At 42.4% G+C, this 18,032-nt stretch overlaps 1 protein-coding gene and 1 pseudogene across 5 annotated transcripts in view; one reads left to right on the top strand and one right to left on the bottom strand.

The window, feature by feature from the left end:
• The window catches only part of LOC148014284 (uncharacterized), a 69,805-nt gene that overhangs the window by 17,890 nt on the left and 33,883 nt on the right, over window positions 1-18,032 (top strand). Inside the window, exon 1 of one of the 5 annotated variants that reach the window (XM_087666241.1) lies at window positions 17,322-17,503. The exons of the other annotated variants lie outside the window; for them this stretch is intronic. The gene's annotated coding sequence lies outside the window, so the exon portion shown is untranslated. Of the gene's footprint in view, window positions 1-17,321; window positions 17,504-18,032 lie in introns of those variants that run through there. 5 annotated transcript variants of the gene reach the window in all.
• Window positions 13,519-15,412, bottom strand: LOC148014285 (uncharacterized; annotated as a pseudogene).

Raw genomic sequence — 18,032 nt, 5'->3', positions numbered from 1 at the left:
AGAACTGAAGAAAATCTGTCATTTACTGCTGTTGCCTTGTCTCAATAGCTTGTAGATGCAAAGAACTGAAGAAAATCAATCATTTACTGCTGTTGCTCTATCTCAACAGCCTGTACATGCCGTCACCTATTGTTGATCAGTCTTTTGTTGCCCTTGGTTGTCTCAGAAGGTCCTCCAATGCTTGCAAATTAGACCAACAGTATCTTCTTTCTCTCTCTTGCAGACTGAATACACTAAAAATGCCTCTCTTTAGTCTCTAAAGATGTTTTTCAGTCTTACATGGGCATTTCTAACAAGTGACAGTCTTCCCAAATGGTTTTTTCAGTATTATCTATAATTAAATATTAATTTTTAATATTTAAATACTAAAAATTAATCTAATAATTATTTCGATGCTTTGAAAAAATAATTTGACTAGCCAATAATTAAATTGGCAAGGCAACTTTCATTCCCGAATGTCTCTGCACTATCTTTGATGATTAGATTGGCGTTAGGTACCATTAAACGTCACTTCTCTATTGTTGCCAACTAACACTTATGACGAAATGAATGACCTAGGTCAACAACTGGCACCAGATATCAGCAAGTATATGTGCGGCATAACTTGTAGCAACTTTTACCTTTGACATTCCGTGACTCTTAAATTTACTTTAATCCTAGTTACACCTCACATGTGCAACATTTATTTAATCATGTGATTAAAAATTAATCCATATGTTAAGCGAGCTTTCAAAAATACATGTCCTCATGACAAGTACCTAGCTTACAATCACAAATATCTTATTTCGAATGCATTACACATAAACTTTTTAACAAGTTTATTTCCAAGACAAATCTTTTCTTTCCAAAAATAATAACATCAAGGCAAATTAGTATAAGTGGCAAAATAACTTCGAGACAAATGAGCATAAGTGGCAATATCTTCCAATAGTCTTCTTGGACCTACTCTTCCTTGGGGATTAGTTTGGATTGAATTTATGCAAGAATTTAATACTTGAGGATAACTCCCTTGGAGTTTTGTGGGTCTCTGTTTGCAATAAAAGAAAATATTGTTTAGTTTAATTATGAACAGTATCATTTGGCAATTGCATCTCAGGGTCTCTTATATATCAAGGATTTGCATCCGTTATTACCATCAGAGATTTTATTTGATCAACACAAAAATCAGAAATATGAAATCTTTTAGGGACAGTACTTTCCTTGTACTCGCTTAGGTTTATCTTGTACAGACCCAAGTTATCCCTTGGAATTCGCGATTAAGAATTTCTCAAAGAAATTATATGCAAGAATCGAATAAAATCTTATTTTATGCATGCAGCTTTTGTTGCCTATTCATGGGATAAAGGCTTGCTAGTTGTTTTTATTTAGAAAAAAATAGTATCTGAGGATCCATGACGGGTGCTTGGTTGATGGTATCTGCGGCTTCATTTGTAATCCCCGTACTCGTCATTCCGTTTGTAGTATTTATGTTCGCAGTGTTATTGATAGCTCTTGCCTCTGCGACTTTCATAGATTTCTTCTTCGGCGCCATGGTCTTTAATTGCGAGATTGCAAAAAATGGGAATTTGGCGAAGGAGCTTGGGGGTAATTTGATTGACAGAATTTAGATTGATCGGGGGGGGGGGGGAGGGGGAAAAGCAATCACCAAGAATTCTAAGAAATCGAGAATAGTCTTGATTCCACAAGGAAATAGAATAGAAAGGACGGAGGAATTGAACTCGAGAGCTCGCAGAGTATCCTCCTTGTCTTCTTGATGAGAAATTCTCGTGCTTGCGCTTCTCTTGCCCCACTTCCTTTTGCTCTATACTCTTGAGAAGGGCTTGTAAAGAAAAATATCCTAACACAGAAACATAAACAGAAACCGTACGACAAAGCACAGACTAATAAAAAGAACACAGTTAGGGTTAGGGTTAGAGTAACTCAGAGACAATGAACACAGTGAATAAATAAAATGATATGACTACTAATAATACGATGCTCATACAACAAACATACTACGTAGTGAATGAATACTGAACCTCGAACTTCTGCATCTCTAGGATCAGGGCAGGGGTAATGAGCTGGAGAGTGTGTCGTACTCTGAATGGATTCCGAATCGTAGCAAGGCAGCCTCTGGATGTCGAATACCAGCAAACGCAGCAGTGAGAAGCTGGATCTGATGCAGACAGCAGTAAAAACGGAGCTTGCAGGAGAGAGAAAGACTAAAACGCAAGTAGGACAGCCTACAGGAGAGAGAAAGACTAAAAACGGAGCCTGCAGGAGAGAAATATTGAAAACGTAGGTAGGACAGCTTGTAGGAGAGAGAGACTGGAAATGCAGACAGGACAGCATGTAGGAGAGAGAAAGACTGTAGCGATTGCAGACAGGAGAGAGAAAACTATCAGGGTGGCAACTGGAGTTTGCAAATGCAACAGTTTGCTTGTGTGGCCGGCTGTACGACAGCAGTGCAGATGAACAACAATCAGGCGCCAGGCAGAAACAGCAACAATCACTGTGTGGAGGGCTAGAAATAGGCGCCAGACTGTAGGGAAGAGTGATGGACAGCAAAGGCTGAGATGTCCTCCGTGAGCAGGGTGTGGGCAGCAAGTTGGTAACACCTAAAACCTGCAAAAACGAGATTGTGAAAGAGTGGAGGGCTGGCTACCAATTTATAGAAAATTAGGGTTCTAGATCCTCTCCCACTTTAAATTTCTCGATCTGCTCTTCATTTTAGGGTTTTGGCTAAAATAAGCCTAAAATAAGCATGTTTTGGAGCTGTTTAAGTGGCTAACTGCATTTCTTAGCACAACACCCCCTTTGAGGCCCAAAGTAGAGCGAGAAAAGTAGGCCAGCCTAAATTTTGATTTATCCCAAGGCATCCCACCCCAAAGCAGTCAAGGCGTTGGACAAAAGGTGCACGTCGGTTGCCCAGTGGCCTACCAAGACTACAGAGGCGATGGATATCTTACAAAGGGAGCCCAAGTGATCACGCCAGAGAGGTAAGGTCATCAAACCAAGGGTGCTCGACGGCTGCCCAAGGGCCTACCAAGTCCTACAAAGGCGGATGGAATCAACAATGGACTTGTTTGTTTTGTTTTGTTTTGTTTTGTTTTTTTTTTTGGAAAGTGTTTTGAAAATACATAAGTAATATAGGGGCAGCGGCTGATTAAGTGACAGATAGGAAAAGATAAAGAGAGTTTTAAACCCAAGGTATTCACAAAACTAGCAAGCCAATCCCTCGCATTGACTAGGATGAGTGTCTAAGGATGAGAAAAGTGAGTGTATGCCAATCATGTGTTGAATATGTGAGAGGCAAAAAAAACGGTGGGCTTAGTAAGACAAGCAAAAGCAAGCAAGCAAGCAAGGGTAGGGAAACTGCCTTTAGGAGAACTGCCATGTGTTATGCTACGAATATGGTGGATCCTAGAGTTGACCACTCCAAAAGACCGAAAAGGGATAAATGTGCATAGATGCATGTTGAGATGAACAGAATGCCAATGCATAGGGTAATACAAAGGGAGATGCAAGATGTCATGCTCATGCAATATGCTATACAACGGTGCCACTGGGACAGTGTCCTCGCAGGGGAAGTGGTCACTTGTCCAAATGTCCTTTTACAATCAGGTCATCCAGATAGTGTGGATGAAGTTACAAATGCCCATAATACAATACAAAAGAATAAGTGAATGTAATGTTTAAAAAACTGTAAGCATCATCACTGTCACAATCAAGAGTAGGAGCCGCCCCCTCTCAAACTGGAAGGGAAAGCAAGAGGGAAGCACTCTCTCCCGTCAAGCTAAAGAAGTAGGGGAGGGTGTATCGAAGTTGATCTTGGGTAGCAGGTACTGAAGAATCGGCTGATTGACCACTTTGGTCAAGATATCTGCAAAATTATTTGATGAAGGTACAAACTCTAGGCGAATAGTGCCTAGCTCAACCTGCTCTTTGGAAAAGTGGAAGTGGATTCCTATATGTCGTGTCCGTGTGGTGTGATGATCGGATTGCCCGCAAGGGCAATGGCACTCTGGTTGTCGCAGTAGACAACTGTGGGAGAGTTACATGGAAAATGAAGCGTCGCCAGTAAACTCCTCAGATAGATGGCCTCGGTGGTGCCATCGAAGAGAGCCCGGTACTCAGTCTCGGCCGTGGAAACCGCCACCATCTCTTGCTTACGACTGAACCAAGAAATGGGAGCCGTGCCCAAGGCAAAGAGGTAGCCGCTACCATCTCTTGCTTACGGCTGAACCAAGAAATGGGAGCCGTGCCCAAGGCAAAGAGGTAGCCGCCATGAGAATGCAGGGTGTCAGGATCTCCTGCCCAATCAGAATCAGTGTACCCTTGCAAACATAAACCAGAACCATATGTTAAGCCATAAGAAAAAGTACACCGCAAATAACGCAACACATGAAGACATGTAATTCAATGTGACATTCTAGGTGCTGTGAAATACTGATTGAGTATGCTAACTGAGTAAGCTAAATCTGGCCTAGTGTGAATTAACCAAAGAAGTTTTTCTACAACAGAACGATAGGTGTGTGCATCGAAGGGCTGTCCTAGGATATCCTTCGACAAGTGGACAATAGGATCAAAAGGCATGGCCACTGGTCGTGTGAACGCACGACACCCAAAGATTCTGAAATGGGAAATAACAGGCCGAGAGCCAAAAAAATGCCTCATACGGGGTCTTTTGAGGAAGAGCTGCAGTCGGGTACCGGTGGAGGATGTACATCGAAGTGTTAACAACCTTGACCCAAAGGCGCTCAGGAAGCTCTGCTGCCATAGAGCGTGCCATTTCCATGACTGTGCGGTTCTTACGCTCTACGACTCCATTCTGAGAGGGGGAGCCATGCTTCTGTAGAAACTCGGAAAACTCCTGAGAGATAATCTCACCACCGCTATCACCCCCATGCACCCAACACGACGACGAGTCTGGTTATGAACTAGCAGTACCCAAGCAGAAAAATATGTGAAAGCATTTGACTTATGCTTGAGGAAGTACACCCACATGTATCGAGAATGATCATCCACTATAAAAAAGAAGTACAATGCGCCGTTCAAAGGAGCAGTGGATGTCGGCCCACAAAGATCAACGTGAACCAGTCTAAGAGGATCCTCAGCTCTATGTGTAGATTGCTGAGGAAATGGGGTATGGTGTTGCTTCCTGAGCTGATAAGCTTTACAGACATCTTGAGCTAGCTTCAGGTGTGGAAGGCTCTCAACCAGCTCACGGCGTGACAACTCATAAAGTGAGTCATAACCTAGATGCCCTAAGCGAAAATGCCAAAGACGTTCATTGTGCACAGGCTCCCGAGATGTGGCTAAGGCCTGGAAGCTATGAAACACGGAGCCTTCGGCGGTTGGCTCGGTCAGAAAGTGTTATGTGGTATAGGCCATTAGGCTGTGTCTCACCGCGAGCAATCACTAAACCAGTCAGAGAGTCAAAAACCTCGACTGTGGTCACTGTAAAGAAAACTGCTCGCCCTAACCGGCAAAGCTGCTGAATAGATAACAAGTTCACCCCAAGCTGAGGGACATGATATACATTGTCCAGCGAAGCCAAATCCAGATCCTTGTCAGTGGCAAAACTGATGCAACCTTGAGCTTGAATCTTGACCGAGGAGTTGTTTCCTACACGGACCCGCCTGGCTGTAGGGGCTCGGGTACGGAAAATGTTCTCTATAGGAGTCATGTGATGTGTAGCTCCACTGTCCACAATCCAAACTGGAGCTGAAGTGCTCGGCTGTGACGAGTGGGCCTCTGCAGTAACCTCGTCGGGAGGCAACTCACAGATGTGGACGAGACTCGCATCTGATGTCTCTATAGAGACGATATGGGCCTCTGCAGACCAGTCAAACAAGCCCTCTGGAGTTGAGAACGTTGTCAACTGAGATGACTGTGTGGTGGCAATGTGAGTTTGACATTTAAACTACCCCTTGCCATCTCCTTGCCTCCCCTGCTGGGGGTTGCTCGACTGAGGGGCGGGGGTTTGAGATTTAGGTTTCGGTGCTGTGCCTCGTGTCTTTGATCAACACTTGTCGTCAAAATGGCCAGCCTTTTGACAATGTTGACAATACCTATTCTTTTTGGGTACATTCTGCCACCCAGATTTGAGTTGTGACTGGGAGTTTCCTTGAGAATCCCCAGATTGATTTAGCTTTTGAGTTTGATTTTGATTTTGAGTGGAGGTTTGGTTTACTTTGTCCTTCCCTTGTTGCCCTTTCTGAGAATGAGCAAGAAGAGTCCCCTCTGAAGAGGAATTCATATAAAACTGATCGAACAAACGTGCATAATGTAACAACTGACACTCAGATTCATAGAATGTAGGCATGGTAGGCTTTGAAACTATTCCTTCCACAAAATTGAAGTATTTCTTGGGGAGTTTATTTAGGAACAATGTGACCTGATCGTTAGAGAACTTGGGAGTGCCCGTAGTGGAGAATTTAGCAAGGAGGCATCGATACTCAGCCAACTTGACTTTCAAATCATCCCAATCATTGATTTTGAAAAGTTGAAGCTCATGGTCAAGATTAATACGACGGGTCCTATCTCGAGCCGCATAGCGGTCAGTCAAGTGTGCCCATTGCTCTGACACTAAGTCAAAATGTTGAAGCTGAGAATGAAACTTTGGCAATAAGCCCTGCATCAGCTCGACAATAGCGGAGGCATTCCTAGCCTTCCATGAGCAGACGACCTCGTATGGAACAAATGCGGGATCGGATTGGGATTTCAACCCCTGCACTAGATCCCATAGGTTCTGTGAATCAAGGACATGTCTCATCAAATTCAACCAAGTAGTAAAGTTTGACGCGTTAAAACGAGTCTTGTCATTAAATGCATTCTTGGCAAAAGATGAGCTAGAACCATGAGGTATCAGGTGGGTGGAGTAAGATGATGGTGGGAAAGATGGTGGAGGTGAGAGTGTCTGATAAGAGTAAGGAGGGGGAAGAGGTAGGTAGGCAGAAGTAGGCTGTGAGTGTCCAATGAGTGCCGATTGATGCGGAGGCACTGGAACATGAATGTTTCCATAAGGTGCCGGTATAGGTGGAGGCACTGGGACATAGTAGCCTTGTCTAAAGTAAGGCTAGGACACAGCATTATGACCAGAAGGTCCACTAGGCAATGCCATGGAGGCAAATTGTGGAGGCAACTGATCCACACTCGGGAGAGACTGAGTGGGATATCCAGGCTGCAATGATCCCGAAAGTGTGTATGAGGTAGGTGGAACACCACCCGGCTGAGGGAAGGATGAGGTCCTAAAGGACGTGCCTATGTTTCCATAATCCCCCGGTGTAATGTGCGGTGCGACATGAGGTGTCTAAAATGGAAATGTAAATGGTGTAAATGGAAGTGGTGAAGTAGTGGAAGAATGTGGTGGGATGGGTGGGTTTTGAAAGTGAGATGTATGAGGTGCAAATTCTTTTTGTTCATTTTTATCATTCAAAGACTGAAAATGAAACTGTGAAGATGATGATACACCATGTAATGAAGTGAAAGGAACACCAAATTCAATCTGATTATGTGAAGTAGATGGAAAAGAAGGAAGGACAGAAGAAGAGTTACTTGGCTTTTTCTTATAATCCCCGCGACGTGTGTTAACATACAAGAATTGATCCTCTAGAAGACCTTTTCCGTAGTCAATAGACTGGACTCTTTCTTTCACATGATCTCCACCAGTATATTGTAAAATAGAAGAGGTAAAAGAAGAAGGCACAAAAGACGAATCAAAAGTACCTTGCATCGAAGAGGACGGACGAGTCTGAAAAAATGGAACATACTCCAGATCTTGCTCTCCAAGAGGGGGCCCCATCCTTGATGGAGGTCTCGACAGTCCTGCAACATCATCAGACTTACACGCAACATCTGAAGAGTGAAATCCATGCATACCTTCATTTAGAAGCTTTTCTTGAAGGGCAATCCTTCGGTCGAGCTCCTCAATCTTCTTTTGTCGATAGACTATGATTAGTTTATATTCCTCAGAGGTCAGCTTGCCTATCTTTTCTTTCATGTACTCAGATATTTCTCCCACTATGTCGTAACTTTGTGGAGCAAGTTGATCGGCCCACTCTTGCTCGGTTCTTGGCATAGACTAATCTGGAGATTGAATTGGTGTTGATGTATTCGAAGTCATTTGAATCTACTATTGTTCTTGCTTTTTGCGAAGAGCTTTCAGATCAAAAGCCTAGGTTTCTCAGAGAATACTAGGCTCTGATACCATGTAAAGAAAAATACCCTAACACAGCAACATAAACAAAAATCGTACGACAAAGCACGGATTGATAAAAGGAACAGAGTTAGGGTTAGGGTTAGAGTAACTCAGAGACAATGAACACAGTGAATAAATGAAATGATACGACTACTAATAATACGATGCTCATGCAGCAAACACACTATGCAGTGAATGAATAGTGAACCTTGAACTCCTATATCTCTAGGATCAGGGTAGGGGTAATGAGCTGGAGAGTGTGCCGTACTTTGAACGGATCCCGAATCGCAGCAAGGCAGTCTCCGGATGTCAAACACTAGCAAACGCAGCAGTGAGAAGTTGGATCTGATGCAGACAGCAGTGAGGAGAGAGAAGGACTAAAAACGGAGACTGCAGGAGAGAGAAAGACTAAAAACGCAGGTAGGACAGCCTACAAGAGAGGGAAAGACTAAAAACGGAGCTTGCAGGAGAGAGAGAGATTGAAAACGTAGGCAGGACAACCTGCAGGAGAGAGGACTAAAAACGGAGCCTGCAAGGGAGAGAAAGACTGCAACGACTGCAAATAAGAGAGAGAAAACTGTCAGGGCGGCAGCTGGAGCCTGCAAACACAGAAGTTTGCTGGTGTGGCAGGCTGTACGACAGCAATGCAAATGAACAACAGTCAGTCGCCAGGCAGAAATAACAGCAATTAGCGTGTGGAGGGTTGGAAACATGTGCCAGACAATAGGGAACAGTGATGGACAGCAAGGGCTGAGATGTCCTTCATGACTGGGATGTGGGCAGCAAGCTGGTAATACCTAAAACCTGCAAAAACGAGATTGTGAAAGAGTGGAGGGCTGGCTGCCAATTTATAGAAAATTAGGGTTCTAGATTCTCTCCCACTTAACTTTCTCAATCCGCTCTCTGTTTTAGGGTTTTGGCTAAAATAAGCATGTTTTGGGGCTGTTTAAGTGGCTAAGTGCATTTCTTAGCACAATATGGCCTCTCCTCTCTTGCTCAGATTGCTCTCCACGGCTTCCCATGCCTCTTATTTATAGTTAAATTAGAGAAAAAGGGTTGTGGATAAGAAGAAGAGCTCTTCATGGAAGGGATTTTGGAAAAATCAGCAATCTGAAGCTTCCAAGATGCAATCTGATGGTTCTATTGGCTTCGAAAGGGGGATAAAACCTTAGAATACCTGATCAGAATTCTTCCAGATCACTTCTTTTTCTCTCGGTTTGGAGTGCTGTTTGTTGACTGTAAACTGTGATCGGGACGTGCGTGATTTCGCCAATCCTTCTTTTTACATGAAATCTCCAAAACTGGCTGAAAAAGCCACTTGTTTTTTTTGCATGACACCCTATTCTAGAAGTTTCCATAGTTTTTAAGGATATTTACAATAAATAATGTAAAAAATATAAAAAATATGCTAGTTTTGTCATAAAATCTAGTATTTCTGGACCATCCATACTATAGACACTGACACTAATGACTAATATGGCTCATAACTCTTGTTCATGCGGTAACTTCTGTGATAGGTGGTTATAGTCGTTGTTAATCCAGACGTAACTCAACATTTTTCCGGATTGACAAAGACTGTAGCCACCTGTCACGGAAGTTACCACTCGAACGAGAGTTATGAGTCATATTAGTCATTAGTGTCAGTGTCTATAGTATGGATTATCTAGATATATTAGATTTTTGGACAAAACTAGTACATTTTTTATATTTTGGATATTATTTATTGTAAATATCTTAAAAGCTATGAAAACTTCTAGAATGGGGTGTCATGCAAAAAAAGCAAGTGGCTTTTTCAGCCAGTTTTGGAGATTTCATGTAAAAAGAAGGTTTAATTAAGTCGTGGGCATCACGATCGTAGTTTACAAGCAGCAAACAACACTCCGAATGGGGAGGAGTCGTCATCTAGAAGAATTCTGATCAGGTGTCCTGGGGTTTTACCTCCCTTTCAGAGCCAACAGAATCATCAGATTGTATCTTGGAAGCTTCAGATTGTTGATTTTGCCAAGATCCTTTTCATAAAGAGCTTTTTTTCTTAGCCACAACCATTCTTCTCTAATTTAGCTATAAATAAGAGGCATGGGGAGCCGTGGAGAGCAGTCGGAGCAAGAGAAGAGAGATCCTTCTCAGAAGTATAGAGCAAGAGGTAGTGGAGCAAGAGAAGCGTGAGCACGGGAATTTCTTGTCAAGAAGACAAGAAGGATACTCCGCGAGCTCTTGAATTCAATTCCTCTGTCCCTTTTATCCTATTCCCTTGTGGAATCAAGACTATTCTCGATTTCTCAAAAGTCTCGGTGATTGCTTTTTCCTCTTTCTCTTCCTTGGTCAATCAAAAATTCCGTTAATTAAATTACCCCCAAGCTCCTTCTCCAAATTTCAAATTTTTACGACCTCGCGATTAAAGACCATGGCCCCGAAGAAGAAAGTTACGAAGATCGCGGAGGTAAGTGTTGCCAATAACATTGCGGACACAATTACTACAAATGGAATGACGAGTACGGGGATTACAAGCGAAGCCGCAAATACCATCAATCAAACACTTGTCATGGATCCTTAGGTACTATTTTTCTTAAATAAAAATAACTAGCAGGCCTTTATCCGATGAATAGGCAACAGAAGCTGCACACGTAAAACAAGATTTTATTCCATTCCTGCATATAATTTCTTTGAGGAATTCTTAACTGCGAATTCCAAGGGGTAACTTGGGTCTGTACAAGATGAATCTAAGTGAGTACAAGGAAGGTAATGTGTCTCCTAAAAGATTTCATATTTTTGATTTTTGTGTTGATAAAAAGAAATCTCTGATGGGGGTAATAACAGATGCTAATCCTCGGTATTTAAGAGACCTTGAGATGCAATTGCCAAGTGATACTGTTCGTAATTAAACTAACCAATATGTTCTTTTATTGCGGGCAAAGACCTACCAAACTCCAAGAGAGTTATCCTCAAGTATGAAATTCTTGCTTAAATTCAATCCAAACTAATCTCCAAGGAAGAGGAAGTCTAGAAAGACTATTGGAAGGTATTTTCACTTATGCCGATTTGTCTCGAAGTTATTTTGCCACTAATTCTAATTTGCCTCGATATTATTATTTTTGGAAATAAAAGATTTGTCTTGGAAATAAACTTGTTAAAAAGTTTACGTATAATGCATTCGAAATAAGATGCTTGTGATTGTAAGCTAGATACTGATCTTTTCTAAAATCATCAGGCTAAAGGATAGATGATTAAGTACATATTGTCGACTGAGGCAGTATTCCGGTGAACACAGAATGCCGACCGAGGCAGTGTTCTTGATGGCGCAAGACCTTCCGAAGACCAGCGTGAATGAAACCTACTCCAAGGGGTTTTTCTTTTTTTTGTTTCGCATTAGTGGATTTAGACCAATTATGATGCGAAAGGTCTTGTCGTAGGGAGCTCCAGTCGGTAGGAGGAGGTGAGGATATCCAAGGGCTCTGGTCATAAACTCCTTAGGCTCTTACGAATTGCCAACTACCCTTCGATTTCTAGATTGTCTGGAAGTTTCGATACTAGTTAGGGAACAGAACTTGGAGAGAATAATACATTCGAACAAGAAAATGTTTGTAAAAGGTCATTTTTTTGAAAGGAACTATTAAGAAGGATTTTCTTTATTATGTTTTTATGTTGTGAATTAAGGGCATGTAACGAATTTGTATTAGGAGATAATTCAAAGAAGCTGTTTTTATATGTTCAATCTAAAGTGGTAGGTAATTAGATAACTAAAACTGCTCTCTCGAGAGAAGTGGGAGGATGAACCTTCAACGGATCCAGACCTATGTTTGGGTGGTCTCGGTAAAGCCAACAGTTTTCCTAAGAAGAAATAAAAATCGCACTTGATGGACCATTAAAAACCAAAAAACTTGATTCGCATCACTTTAGAATCTGCTAATACTAATTAGCCGCTAGTAATAGATTGAACTAGAAAAACTCAGGTCGTTTCTTGTGGGAGCGGCCGGAACTTCCAGTGCGGGGTAGACTCAGGTGAGCCTAGATAGCAAAGTCCGAGGGTTTTATCAAAATCCCGGACGACGCTTCCTAGGATATCTCTTGATGGGCTACTAAGAACGTACCGCCAAGAAACGGATGTGATATCTCAAATTTGATTTAAAATCTTATCGATTTCTCGTAGAATGGACTGGAGGAACTCTAAAATCATTAAATAGAGAAGGTCTTGAGCAAAAAGATCCGAGGATTGTAACTCGACGTTTTTCTAGATTCAGAAGGTTGTAGCCACCCGTTACAGAAGTTACCGCGTGAACAAGAGATATGAGCCATATTAGTTAATAGTGTCAGTGTCTATAGTATGGATGATTTAAAAATACTAGATTTTTGGAAAAAACTAGTATATTTTTGATATTTTGAAAATTATTTATTGTAAATATTCTAAAAAACTACGGAAACTTTTTGAATAGGATTTTATGCAAAAAAGCAAGTGGCTTTTTCAACCAGTTTTGGAGATTTCATGCAAAAAGAAGGATTGGCGAAATCGCGTGCGTTACGAATGCAGTTTATAGGCAATAAATAGCACTTCGAACGGGGAGGAGGAGTGATCAGGAAGAATTCTGAGGTGTCTTAATGTTTTACCCCCCTTTCAGAGTGAACGGAACCATTAGATTGCATCTTGGAAGCTTTAGATTGCTGATTTTGCCAAGATCCCTTCCATAAAAAGCTCTTCTTCTTAGCCACAACCCTTCTTCTCTAATTTAGCTATAAATAAGAGGCATCGGGAGCCATGGAGAGTAGTTGGAGCAAGAGAGAAGAGGCCCTTTTCAGGAGTATAAAGCAAGAGGGAGTGGGCAAGAGAAGGGCGAGCACGAGAATTTCTCGTCAAGAAGACAAGAAGGATACTCCGTGAGCTCTTGAATTCAATTTCTTCGTTCCTTCTATTTTATTTACGTGGAATCAATGGCCCCGAAGAAGCAAGCTATGAAGGTTGCGGAGGCAGGAGTTGCCAATAACGCTGCGGACACAATTACTACAAACGGAATGGCGAGCATACTTGTGAGGTATGAAAGGTACAGTACGATAAAATACGGTACTAATTGGTACCTTGTGATTTTATAAGGTACGGTACGATATTAGTACGAAAAAAAATTAAGATGATTTTTAAAATAACAAAAATCATAAATATTAAATGATAGATCATAGAATACATGTTTAAAGCGGAAATAGCCATTTCATTACAGAATAAGATGAATACATGAGGGTGACCACCGCGGTCGCATGGGCTATGGAAAACATGCGATGCATCATACAACTACAGTCTAGTATATCTGATAAAAAAAAAAAGAGAGACCTATGTCATATGAATGATGAATTTATGATGAGGCATCACTATCATCATCATCATCAGAACCATTTGAGTGCTCATCAAGAGAGTCCGAAGATGACTCCTCGGCATACGATGATGAGATAGACTCATACTCATCCTCACTAATGAGGTCATCATCATCATCAAATGATGGCTCCCTAGGTGGCAGTTGTGTAGGCAAGGGGGGGATGTCATCATGAGGCACAAGATGTGAGCTACTAGAACCCCGCCTTACATATGTCTGCAAGCCACTCAAACCGCCCCTCCTCGATGATGGAGGGCGTCGAATGACCATGTCCCTGCTACCATCTGCTCGAACTCCTCACCCACGAGCACGCTGACTGCGAGTGTCACGAGTATCTGCTGCTATAAGCTCTCTATAGAGCTTTGCAAAAATCATCTCCTCCTTGTCCACCTCCTTATGTACTCTCGGAAGAGTGTCGCCCGTCAACTTGAATGTATCAACATTTACCTACACAATGCAGTGATGTACGTAAGATTGATCATGATTCATTGTAAATGTTAAAGTCTAAATTGTAAAGTATAAAGTTTAAACTTCAAAGTTCAAAGCTTAAAAGTTAAAACAACAAATTTTAAATGCTATGGTTAAGTGTTTAAACTTTACTCGCTTCGGACTACCTATGCTCATCATAGCCCTCATCATGCGTAAGTTAGTGTAGCAATAGACTAGCCGCTCTAACTGTCGTGTGCTAAGCCGATTGCGAATCTTTGTGTGAATAAGAGAATAGACACTTCAGTTTCTCTCACATGCACCTGAAGAGCAATCTTAGGCAAGGACCCTCATGGCTAAGGGCTGAAGAGTCTCCAGTGCGTATCCAAAGTTTTGCCACCAAAATAAAGGCTTCACAAGTGACTCTCTCCTCCAACAAGTGGGAGGAATAGAAGCCACATGCCCTCTCTGATCTGCATAGTATCCTAGCTCCTCTAGCACTGCATTGTGGTCATCAACAGGGACCACACGAGTCAAATAAGCAAGCTGGTCTGAACGGAACTCTCTATCATCCATGACGGCCGGTGACTTGTAGGCTGGATGTACCAATGCGGCAAAACCATGGATGGGCTTATGCATCTACGCCCATATCCTCTCTGCTATCTCTAAAACATGTGCACGCTGTGTCTTTGTGATCACTGTACAAGCACGTGCCTCTGCCAATGCCGCCCTAAAGAAGTGAAAGAGAAGGCCCATGGTGGACCCCTCACAATCACTCATACGTAACACGGTATAAAAGGGAGTCACGACAATGATAACAGCACGGACTTTTTGCCAAAACTGCTCATTAAGGCATAAGCGCTGCATGGCTTTGGCCTTCTCTATCTCATGCTCATCCCACTCATTCCATAGAGTGGACACCACTGTTTGGCGCAAGGCAGACCGCACCTCATAAAGGCGCTTCAACAATAACCACATGTAAGCAAAGTGAGTTGAAGAAGGCTTCTTCAACTCCAGTGTGCTATGCTCACGATACATCGCAAGCACCTTTACCTTTACCATGAAGAATGTGATAATTGATGTAGCTTTGTGGACCACTCTCTTCACCCACTTGAGCTTCCCAATGTCCTCCACGAGCAAGTCCAAACAATGACTTACACATGGAGTCCACACAATTGTAGGGAACTCGGCCTCAAGCAAACGGCCCATGCACCGGCCCATGCACCGACAATTTGATGCATTGTCCGTAACAACTTGCACCACATTTGAGGGATCCACCTACAACCACAATTTACAAATTACAAGTTATGTATAAATCAAATTTCAATTATGAATCATGATATTATCATAATGAAAGAAAGTGAAATAAATTTAAAACGCAAATTGCAATGTATACCTCAATGATAGTTTGTCGAATGTGGCGGTAGATGAATGCGCCCCCCCTTTTTCTCCCCCTCTTGCCAGTATCTATGGCCCACAAAAAGTAAGTGCTGAGTGGACATGAGACGAGTATGTTGATGATGTCCCGTTTCTTACGATCACTCCATCCATCGTTGAGAATGGAGTAACCATATTTTATCCATGCGGCCTGAATAGGATCAAGAGCTCTATTAATCCTCTCTTTCTCTTCATTAATCTTTCTTGTCCTCATGTCGTTGTATGTGATAGTGGTCCATCCTTTACATGGACCCACATTGGCAATGGCTTTTATCATCTTCTTTCATTGCTCTTGCTTTAGGACATTGAATACAAGATTGCACTTAATCACCGTGCGTGCAATTTCAATGTCCGCAAGTCGTTGCCTTTCTCTAAGAAAGGCAACCGATCCATGCACATGACCGGGAGCTTGAGAGAGAGACGATTGTCTCTCCGGCACCGCATGAGCCTCCACTCTTTGTCTTTTACTGGAGCCGGATGCGGATGTGGAGCCCCCACCACCAATGGTAGAGGCCTCCCCTGCATCGTTTGAAGATACGCCTACATTGGATGCTTCCTCGTTAGTAGGCATAGGAGTTGGTGCCGATAAGCCACTTCCTTCTCCTCTTGTGGATCCCCCCTCTCATCTTGGCAAGAATCTCCTCCGCAATGTTTTGAGGGATCTCCTTGCATGGAGCAACTTGCCTCCCCGTCTTGGAAAGATGTTGGAGAAGCCAAGTTGCACCACTTGTATAGCGCTTCCCGCAATACTTGCATGTCCAATGGTGGGAGTTGGACTTCTTTGTGTTCCTCTCCACATGGATCGCATGCAAATTGAAGGCCTCGTGCTTCTCACGTGTCATGGTGCCAATGACGAATAAAGAGAGAGAGAGAGAGAGAGAGAGAGAGAGAGAGAGAGAGAGAGAGAGAGAGAGATGCTTGAGTCTCGACTCTTGAAACTTGAGTCTTGAAAGTTGAAAGGGAGGGAGACTCGAGAGGCCCGAGGGTTGGGGTAAAGTTGAAAGAGCAAGAGTGAGAGAGAGGGAATGGGAGATGAGAATGGAAAATGCTTTGATAGGGTGCGGGATAGAGGCCCGAGTGGATGGGAGATGAGATTTGAGAATGGCAAATGCTTCGATAGGGTGCGGGAAAGAGGAAGATGAGAATGGTAACTTGTAAGTGCTTGCTGAATTGGTGTGGAAGCATGGAGGAGAGGAGTACCTTTTGTAGATGAGAGAAGGGTCAAAGTTCAAAGTTCAAACAATCAAAGTCTAAAGAGAGAAGGAATCCAAAGAGAGGGCTGCAAGCTGGAGCTTGGAAGGAATCCAAAGAGGAGTACCTTTTAAGTTTTGCATGGTTGGAATTTGGAAAAGGGGGGTGGGGTGAGATATCCAAGGCTTTCCACCCCCCCAAAAAGTGCAACAGTGCAGGAAAAGCGCGAAACGTAAGACGCTGGGGCGTAGGAAACGCGGAAAGAGGACATGCAGGCCAGGTGGCTGAAAGAGGCCAGTTTTAATGTACGAAATCGTACCGTATGGTACCGTACGGATCGTACCGTATAGATTGTTCCATACCACATATGGAGGCAACTATGATGGCGAGTACAAGGCTTGCAAACGAAGCTGCAAATACCATCAACCAAGCACCCGTCATGGATGCTCATATACTATTTTTCTTAAATAAAAACAACTAGCAGGCCTTTATCGCATGAATAGGCAACATAAGCTGCATGCGTAAAATAAGATTTTATTCGATTCTTTCATATAACTTCTTTGAGGAATTCTTAACCGGGAATTCCAAGGGGTAACTTAGGTTTGTACAAGATGAACCTAAGCGAGTACAAGGAAGGTGCTGTGTCCCTAAAAGATTTAATATTTCTGATTTTTGTGTTGATCAAACGAAATCTCTGATGGGTAATAACGGATGCTAATCCTTGGTATATAAGAGATCTTGAGATGCAATTGCCAAATGATATTGTTTATAATTAAACTAACCAAGATTTTCTTTTATTGTGCGCAAAGATCCACCAAACTCCAAAGGAGTTATCCTTAAGTATGAAATTCTTGCTTAAATTGAGTCCAAGCTAATCCCTAAGGAAGAGGAAGTCCAGGAAGACTATTGAAAGGTATTGCCACTTATGCTGATTTGTCTCGAAGTTATTTTGCCACTTATGCTGATTTGTCTCGAAGTTATCTTGCCACTTATGTTGATTTGTCTCGAAGTTATTTTGCCACTTATGCTAATTTGCTTTGATGTTATTATTTTTGAAAAAAAAAGATTTGTCTTGGAAATAAACTTGTTTAAAAGTTTATGTAATGAACCAGGTATACGAGAAAATACTAGTCACACTGACGGTATAAAAGGTGTAAGAAGGTTTCCTCAGGCATCATGGAATTATCAAGAAATCTCTCTTCCACCTCTCTTTAGCTCTCATGGTTTCTCCGTTTTCCTCTCTCTCTCTCTCTCTCTCCTTCCTATCTTTCTCTCTCCTCTTCTTCTCCTGCTTTCTCTCTCTTCTCTCCCTTAGTTAGGCTAGCTAGGTCTCCTTCATTATAGGTGGTATCAGAGCCTTGTCGTTGATTCTTCTTCCCTTAGATTTAGGTTCCTTACAGCTCTTCACAGTTAGAAAATCCAAGTTACACAATTCCCACAGG

The sequence above is a fragment of the Lygodium microphyllum genome, chromosome 25 (assembly GCF_053477565.2).
Source record: "Lygodium microphyllum isolate KBCC chromosome 25, Lygodium_microphyllum_v1.1.10, whole genome shotgun sequence".
NCBI lineage: Eukaryota > Viridiplantae > Streptophyta > Polypodiopsida > Schizaeales > Lygodiaceae > Lygodium > Lygodium microphyllum.
This window is presented reverse-complemented; position numbering and strand designations above follow the sequence as displayed.